General features: G+C 44.6%; 1 protein-coding gene across 2 annotated transcripts in view; it reads left to right on the top strand.

The window, feature by feature from the left end:
• The first annotated feature begins 683 nt into the window (after positions 1–683).
• Positions 684–6,961, top strand: part of rassf7a (Ras association domain family member 7a) — a 28,489-nt gene continuing 22,211 nt past the window's right edge. Inside the window, exons 1-2 of one of the 2 annotated variants that reach the window (XM_037450709.2) lie at positions 684–788; positions 4,107–4,223. The gene's annotated coding sequence lies outside the window, so the exon portion shown is untranslated. The remainder of the gene's footprint in view (positions 789–4,106; positions 4,224–6,961) is intronic. The other variant, XM_037450711.2, reaches the window with a different exon arrangement.

Here is a 6,961-nt window from a genome sequence, read left to right as displayed (position 1 = left end):
ATCAGTTTCCTTTTATTCCCCCAATCTCAGATACTATCAGATTTAGTTTGGTAACTTCAAAAAGTTCTCTCTTAGTAGAATATCCAATACATAATCCAACAATGTAGCCCACCTGTAGTATAAAAGCTTTGTTTTATAATTTGAAATCAGATTAAGTCTACTGTTGTCAACGTGCTGAGTGTCAGGGCCTTTCTCAGGCATCATGTGTTGATAGCAGTCATTGGTATTGGACTCAGCCTGTGTATGTTTTCTAGCGTGAAACAGTCTTCATTTTTGTCACACTTTTTAAATATTTTTTTCCCATTCAAGCAAAATCCAGAGGGCATTTTTTCACTTTCTTCTTCATTGATAGGGCACCCTTTAAGGCCTTTTATTACAACGTCTTCCACCGTGAGGGCACTGAGTAATGTTTTTATTTATAGGTGCATCCAAAAAAGCACTTTCAGAGCTTCTGTTTTGGTTTTGATGGGTACAGATCTAGTTCCATAGTTGTTACCAGTTACCCTTGAAAAGGCTGTCATTCCAAAGCTGTCAGTAATCTGTATTTTATTTTCTATTTGACCATGACTACAACAGTGCGGAAAATGTATCCACTTAGATATAAAGTGATCTTTTTCCACCTAATAATATTTGGGTTCAATGCTTTTAGTTTGAAACTACTGACCGGAAACGGCTCAATGTCTGTTTCCTGGTTTGTTGACACTTTTTTTTTCTAAAGGGGGACCAGAGGATGAAGCAGTCGGTCGTCCGTCGTATCCAGGTTGACGACAAAGACGACTAAGTCACCGGTAAGTTCCGTTGTATTTAACATAACATTGAATTTAAAAAAAAATGGGGGGGGGGGGGGGGGGGTAAAAGCATCCAACAAGTGGTCGCGAGCGAGCGGGCTCGCAGCGCTGCACCTGCAGTTTGGTGAACGATAAACTGCCTTCACGTCCCTGAACTTTACTGTGGTGCCACTTTGCCTGAGTTTAGTAGACAAATCTGCTGTTTGTGCTTTTTAATCGTCGCTACGTGTGTGAGTGTCAATGTCGTCAAAACTTTAGGGGCCAGGATAAGTTCAACATTCAGTGACCGCTGTGCTGACGTAACTACGTTTTCATATTAGGCCAAAGTTTAGTTAACTGGTAGTTACAGTATTACCAAACCACAGAGATATCAACAGCAGCAACATCGCAAATAGTCTACCAAGTATTATCCTCATACTTGTCATTGTGTAGGGATTTTAGATGGAAGTAGAAATTAAAGATATTTTGAACTGTCATATTGTTGGCAGTTGAAGGACGTTGCATTTTAAACAACTGCTCTAACACTGTTCATTATTTCAAATAATTCACCAGATCAAGTGACTTGGGCATTCCTATTCCACAAATAATTGAAATGGTTAAATGATAATCTGAGATAACATTTTCTGTTGAACGACATATTAAGTCATTGTTTAAACTTAACTCCTATATATTGTCCCCTTTCTTCTCTTTCTAGAGCAATCTTGTTTGGGTGGAGTAGCTCTAATATTTATTTATGGCACATGTCCGGAATGCACATGTGCCAAATACTGCTTTGTTAACTTTGTGGCCTGACAACATGTATGTATTTGTCTATTTATTTTCTTGTATGTCTTACAATTGTATCTATTGTCTATCTGTTGTTTGTACTCCCCCCCCCACCCCCCCTTCTGCTGAGCTCTGTACCTTTTTACACTTTTACTTCCTTTTTTTTAATCTCATCTAGTTTTCTTCTCTTTTTAAAAATGTTTCCACATCGATAATTTACCTCAATTGAAGAGCTGCGCTTTGTACATGACGCTGATTGTGGTCTCTTTATGTCTTGGCTGCATTTCTTACATTTATGTCTTTTCTATTGGTATTTGGCGTGTTCCCTGACTAATTATTTTTTGGAGTCATTGTTGACGGATTAGGTCAGATCATGGGATTGAAGTCTAATTTTGAGGTTTGCACGGCCCATCTGCGAGAATATCCGGGAAAAATCTGCAGAAAGCTCGCTGCTGGAATGTGTCCATTGACAAGCTGATGCAGGATTGTTAATAGCAGGTAGTTCCCTCAATTCCCTTCTCACAAAATAATAATAGTGGAGGTTCAGACGTGTCTTTGCTGTCAATTCGTTGGACACTGTTGGGTTTGCCGCCTCCTCTTGCCATGTAACCCATCAGCTGTCCTCTCACATTCTCACCGTGGAGAGGTGATTGGACCTCTTTTCACTCGGTAAATGCATTCCTGCCTGCCACTGCTGAAGTAGGGCAATTTGCTGGTGCTGAGGCGATGTATCACGAGGCAGATGATTGTGTTCAAGTGAACAGTACATTTACTGAGAGAGTGATAAATGTGTGATTTCAGTCTGAGTAATAAACCTGCTGCCTTAACATTGGTAGACGTATTGTCTCACCATTCTGTTGGGAATGTAATTCCGCTCCGTGCACTGGACAGATGCCAGTGGGAATAGTTGGAACATGATGCACTGCACATTCAAAGGGATTTGGACATTGGGGGTTCATGGGAAGTATTTTAAGATGTCTGCTCATACAACTAGCTCTAATAAAAAATGTTTTTGTGTCAGGATTCCAGGGGATGACTGTAACCTTTTTTCAGCCTGAGGGTCGTATTATTAACAGAGTGCTGCAGGGAGGATACTGTACGTCTGTAGTCCAACCTGCAAGTTTGCATCACACTGGTTCCCTCCGTCTGAACTGGGAACCAAAAATGCAAACTTTTTGGTTATTTAGGACACATTCAGCACTCCCATCAATATGCATTATGCACTTTTAGGTCTGTCCTCGCCCGTCTGCTAATATTAAATCAAATTAGTCAACCGAAAAAGGGATTTCTGCATCTCTGCTCGCTGCAGAGGATGTGGCTCTGCTGGCCTCATTGGGCCCTGACCTCTGCTGTGCTGAGGGCCGGTTTGAAGGCAGACATTTTATGGGCATATGTGCAAGGCCTGATGTAAATATTGCTTTCTCAACTTTGTAAACAAAATGTAAGACGTATATAAATGTAAAAGTGTATTATTGTTCAGATTTCTGATGTATTTCCTTTTTATAACACTTTATTCATGCAGTATTAACCCACATAGTCCTTTAATTGATACACATTTTTAGAATAGTTATATTAGATTAAATCCATTAGATTGTCTTGACTGCATTTCTGTCGTCAATTTAGTATAGTCCCCCACTATGAAAAAACATGCTAAACCAATCATTCCAAACACTTCTAAAATTAAATTTAAAAAGCTGAATTATTCCCCATTATGTGCTGAGGACAAGCATACATGTGCTACCTCATTGATTTCACATAATACATTCAGTTCAGTGAATTAAAGTAAGTTAACCTTTCAAAGTTCTTTTAGTGGTTGAGTTGAAGGTGAACGCTTTGTGGGGGGGGAAGAGAGTGAAGGAAGGATGTCCGTGTGTTCTTAGCTCTGTAGGTAGCCCGACATGGAAGTAGAGAGGTAACGTCTGAGTGTGCCGGCCGGAGATAGAGCTGTACCATTAGTGTCACACTGTGCCACTCAACATTCTTCCTCTTGGCCAACAAAAATAGGCCAAATCCAACCCGTTGTGATAAGCTGCTGTGAAGATGGGACTGTGAGGAGGGTGAGGCAGTTTGTTCCTTCTTGCAGACATCTGGACTGAATCCGGCCTGGTGACCGGCTCCCTGTGCTTGACTTATACTACTTTACTTCTTTTTCCTAAAAAAAAAAAAAGAGAAAAAAATAAATCTTTCCGTCCTCCCTTCTTTATCTCCCCTCATCTTTATCTTTCTCCACCTCCCAACACCATACTTATTTTATTTCCCTCCCTTCTCGCTCCGTGCATAGGGAGTGGTGTCTTAGCAGTCACGTGACTTTTTTTGTCTGAACACAATTGCCGGTGTTCGCCATTGGTCGATTCCTCTTTGAAAGAGCGTTGGTTTCCCCGGCGACGGGGAATGGCGGCAGCACTTCACTTTTCTCTGCAGCTGCCCCCCCACTCCCCCCCCCCCCGGGCCTCTAACACCAAAAAAAAAAAAAAAAAACACCCCTCTCCCCCACTCCTCCCTTCTGCATTGCTCTGAGCCCGGCGTCTCTGTGTCACTCTGTCTCTTTCACAGGCTGTGGTGGATCAGGTGTCCCGTGAGCACGACACACACAGGCAGGGACTCTTCATGCTCTCTGCCTTCTCCTTTTTGATCAGGCGGACGCTCACAGAGGCCATTCATCTGCAGGGGGTGAGTTTAACGAATGGCCTTGTTTTTTCAGAGTTAAGAGTTTTTTCTATTTTTATTCTATCCGTCCAAAGTCAAGGAAACACTGGGCTTCGAACAAAGACTTATTGATTTGAAGTTAAATATAGGTTGCTCTTCATCAGTCGTATTCGCCAAGTTAACATCGTTTTTAAAAAAAATACATGCTTAGCATTGCTGTCGTTATAGGATTAAGTGAACTTAACTGATGAGAATTCTTTCAGAAATCATTTTCAGCCCCAGTTTGTTTGTGTACTGGTGATGACCAAGATCCGTGTGTGCTACATTCTCTACATGTGTTATTGTAAGGCACCACAGTTGGCTCGGCATTGGCCTTTTTTTACGTGTCCAAAAGGATGGAACAAGACTAAAACCATGCGCAGATAACTTGGCCAGGATGGGCCAAAGCTATTTCTCATCCCGCAACTGGAGCAGCACAGTAGGCTTAGTTCCTTTCTTATGTTCCATGAAAGATTCAACAGCTGCTCTGCGCTCGTCGGGGCACAAACACAGCGTGGGCTGTGTCCGGGAACCGGGCCACTTTGCGAGAATCGCCTGGCATGGTTACGCTCCTGAAGTGTCGCCCCCCCCCCCCCCCCCCTCTGCAACCCACGTCGGGCTCCGCCGACCAGGTGGTCTCGTCTGTATTCGGTTACCGTGGCGACACTGAAAAACGGGCTCCCTGCCCCCTCCTTCAGGTGCACTTTATCTGATGACCTGAAGGATCCTTTGCACAGCCCCGCTCACACTCCCCTCTGTTGCAGCTGACTCTTGACCCCTAACATGGGCGGTGGGGAAATGAAAGGCGGGTTTGTCAGTGGCAGAAGTGACGGATTTCTGTCGGAACAATACAAGCATATATATGGGTTAGCGTCACTGTTTTGTGCTGCTTTTACAACTACCGCATCAGGCGGTCCCTTCCTCTGTACACCTTTCTTCCCCTCGTTAGCCTCCCTTCAGGATATGCTCGCAATAAAGCCATTTTGTCCGGCTGTTGACCCGCAGACGACCTCATGCAGGGAAAAAGTCTTGGGCCTCATCCAAGCCTTTGCTTTGTGTAAGGTCATTTATCAGCGGCTCATCAACTCGTGTTAACAAGATGTTTTCATACTTCTTGCTTGTCCGTATTGAATGTCCTGAAGACTCACGGATCGAGCAGGAAGCAGGGCCGGAGCTCGCGTCCTCAGTCCTAGTAGCGCACAGCTGATGCAACCGGGAGGAAACTGGCGCAGAGGCCTTGTTGTTGCCTCTGACAGGCTGCCATGATGTCACCACTGCTGACCCGACAGTACTAACATTCCTGCTGATAGGGGTTTACGCAGACCGGAGTGTGTGGGAGATGTGTGGGTGAGATGCACGGACTTGCACACATATGGGCTTTGTCTAAGCTCTGATTAGTCATTTGGCATGTCCACACACACACACACACACAGATGTAATTTATTCAGTCTCATGCACATGCACATCCTCAGACCCTCTACTACCCCGATAAAGATGGCGATGGCAATCTTACCGGCTTTGTTGAAATTCAACCGGTGTTGATGTGCAGGCACTTGAAGTCCTGCTGAGTCCTTCTCACATAAATCCTCTGCTTCCAACCAAAATGAGTGTGGTGGGCTTACAGAACTTTATAATGCACCAGTGTCATCACGTCCTCCTGATGACACGCATGTGCGTGTGGGCAGATGCATGCTCATATTTCTCTGTGTGCGTGCGCTTATAGACCATAATTGTAGCTACAAAAGACTCGCCTACCCTACACGGCTACAGCTTTCCTTTGATCCAGTAAAGCCACTGAAGGAAAGAGATGACAGCCCCGGTGCAATCAAAGCTTTTAAATGCTGTTTTTCCTGCAGGTGTTTGGAGAGCCCTTTCCCCTAGACACCGAGAGTGGAACAGAACAGTATTGTAAACAGTGTTTGGACTAAATGGACAGAAAGGTGTTGGGGGGGGGGGGGCATTTCAGTCTGTTTGGAGGACAAATGGAATTTAGACTCTCGACAAACAGATATAAGAAAATGTTGTCGGACAAACAACCTCCACACGCAGGCATGTAGACGGAGCGGCTGGGCCTCCACCTCGCTCTGTGTGGGGCTTACCAAGCTTTTGTTCACCTCTGACCCCTGACCTGCTCCGACCTGATAGCTCCCCTGTCACCAACTTAGCATTTCCTGTGCACCCGGTGCACCCCCCCCCCTCCAGTGGCTTTTGTTTTTTTTTGACCGGGATCGTCGTTAAATCAGCCGTTGCAACCCCCACGCGGACCAATATCTCATCCATCCATCCAGGCTCTTTGTTTCCTTGCTCTCGCTTCTGTCCTGAGGAATCCTCAGCTTAGCCGGGGACTTGATGCGTGCACGGAGGCCACTGGCGGGAACAGTCTGGTTGATTTTTTACTGTCTTTTGTTTCCGTGGCTCACTTGCATTTTTTTTTTACGTGGGAAAGACCCGGGAGACAAATGAAGAGGCAAGCTGCCAACAGCTCATCCAACTCTCGGCCTCAAAAGACATTGACAGAGATTGACTAGACATACTACCACTTTCTACTACTGTAGAAATAGGATGTAAACAACAGATTGAAGATGAGACACACCGATGCACTAGTTAGCTACTCCCAACGCGCCCATTCGAAAGCCTTTAGGAGCCATGTTGCAGCTTATTATTACATTTTACCAAAAATTGCTTTTCTTCTAGCCCCTCAAAAAATTAAACTGCCGTGCATG

This window comes from Pungitius pungitius, chromosome 6 (assembly GCF_949316345.1).
Source record: "Pungitius pungitius chromosome 6, fPunPun2.1, whole genome shotgun sequence".
NCBI lineage: Eukaryota > Metazoa > Chordata > Actinopteri > Perciformes > Gasterosteidae > Pungitius > Pungitius pungitius.
The sequence above is the reverse complement of the archived record's forward strand: the minus strand, read 5'-3'. Positions and strand labels throughout refer to the sequence as shown.